Below are 2,500 nucleotides of genomic sequence, written 5' to 3'. Positions count from 1 at the left end.
GTTTAGATCCCATCAAATGCCTTGATCGAGCAGACAGTCAGTCTATGATCAAAAGAATTCCAACCATGACCACCACAGCTTTTATTTCTCAGACATTTTTGATCTGAACTGTATTATCCCAAATGTCCTTCTACATTTTCTCTTTTATCTATTTTGTTCCTCAAGTCAATAGGGTGTGATCTGAGGGAGGTTTGACTCTTATTTCTAACAACTGTTCATGTGACTACATAGCAGTATTCTCATTGATGCTGTTGTTATTGTTGTACTTTCTAATATTACTGTTGTTGTTGTTATTAAGGTGGAGAGCGGGTAGAATCAGTACCAGGCCGAAGCGTGGCTGTGTGGTAAGAAGCTTGCTTCCCAACCTCGAGGTTCTGAGTTCAGTCCCACTGTTGGCATCTTGGACAAGTGTCTTCTACTATAGCCTCGGACTGACCAAAGTCTTCTGAGTGGATTTGGTAGACAGAAACTGAAAGAAGGCCATCGAATATATGTATATATATATATATATTTGTATTAATGGAAAATCTCTATAATTGGCTGATGAGTACTCAGCATTTTAAATCTGTTGTAATACTTTCAACATTTAATAAAATGATGTAGTATGAAACGATTGTACCAAATTACCAGAGTCATTCTTGTTGCTTATTTTGATTATATATATATATATATATATATATATATGTGGGTGTGTATGTGTCTTTGTGTCTGTGTTTGTTCCCCATCACTACTTGTCAACCGGTGTTGGTGTGTTGGAGGAGGAGGAATCACTTAGAACATGATAATTTTCTGTTGCTGGCAATTTATAATTGACACTATATAAATTACAAATTTAAAAAAATTTCTAAAGGAAATCTCTGTCTGTCTGTCTCTCTCTCTCTCTCTTCCCTCTTTTACACGCACACAAATGCCCATATATACACTTATGCCATTTAGGTGTGTGTGTGTATATATATCTATATATATATATATATATATACATATATATATATATATATATATATATATATATATATATATATATATATATATATATCTCCAACCCATGCTAGCACAGAAAACGGACGTTAAACGATATATATACATACATATATATATTACATAAATATAAGAGGGGATGACCACTACGTGGACATCCATTATGCTAGAAGTAGATCAGCTATGGTCTTACCACTAAGAAAGGAATGTCCTCAAGAAAATTTTTCACCCTTATTATGTATATATATAAGTAAAGTGGCTAGTTGTAAAATCTCAAGAAGAGATCAGAGTAGCAACTATACTAACAAGTAAAGTTGATCACCACATCAAAGTGGCTATTCCATGTTACTACTAGTTTAACCCTAGGCAGATATTCCAGTAGCTCATTATTGGTTACCCTGCACAAACATGTATATTGCCAGCAGGATGAGCAAACCCCTACTGTCCTCAAGCAGACAACAGGATCGCAAAACGTGATAGTATATGAAGAGATGCTTGAAAAATACAGATAACTTTTAATATTTGGTATAGACGCAGGAGTGGCTGTGTGGTAAGTAGCTTGCTTACCAACCACATGGTTCCGGGTTCAGTCCCACTGCGTGGCATCTTGTGCAAGTGTCTTCTGCTATAGCCCTGGGCCAACCAATGCCTTGTGAGTGGATTTGGTAGACGGAAACTGAAAGAAGCCCGTCATATATATGTATATATATATATGTGTGTGTGTTTGTGTGTCTGTGTTTGTCCCCCTAGCATTGCTTGACAACTGATGCTGGTGTGTTTTTGTCCCCATAACTTAGCAGTTCGGCAAAAGAGACCGATAGAATAAGTACTGGGCTTACAAAGAATAAGTTCCGGGGTCGATTTGCTCGACTAAAGGTGGTGCTCCAGCATGGCCGCAGTCAAATGACTGAAACAAGTAAAAGAGTAAAAAGAGTAAAGAGAGTCACCTATCAGAATGCAGATATTGATGAACAATAAGAAATGTGCAAGAATGTGCCAGCAAAACCTGTGATCACTTGAGAAGACAGGTATATAACGACAAAGATCTGATACAAACAGCTGAATGTATTGCGTATAAGATTAGTAGCTGGGTCTCTGACATAGTTCTAAAACAAGCACAAAATGTAGAATCATAGCCATTATTAGGCACATAGGTACTCATACAGGTGAGAAGCCATATGAACGTAATACCTGTGGTAAAACATTCTCTGAAAAATATCATTTAACTAGTTACAAATATATTCATACAGGTGAGAGGCTATATCACTGTACTCTCTGTGCTAAGTCCTTTTCTCAGAGAGGTCATTTAACTGTTCATAGTCGTTCACATACAGGCGAGAGACCTGTATTTCACAATCCATAGACGTGTTCATTCAGGAGATAAACCCTGTCTTATTTTATTGGTCTATTTTGTTGAACTGCTAAGTTACAGAGATATATATTTCTTTACTGCCCACAAGGGGCTAAACATAGAGGGGACAAACAAGGACAGACAAATGGATTAAGTCGATTACATCAACCC

Source organism: Octopus sinensis, linkage group LG14 (genome assembly GCF_006345805.1).
Source record: "Octopus sinensis linkage group LG14, ASM634580v1, whole genome shotgun sequence".
NCBI classification, from domain to species: Eukaryota; Metazoa; Mollusca; class Cephalopoda; order Octopoda; family Octopodidae; genus Octopus; species Octopus sinensis.
Note: the sequence above shows the minus strand (reverse complement) of the source record.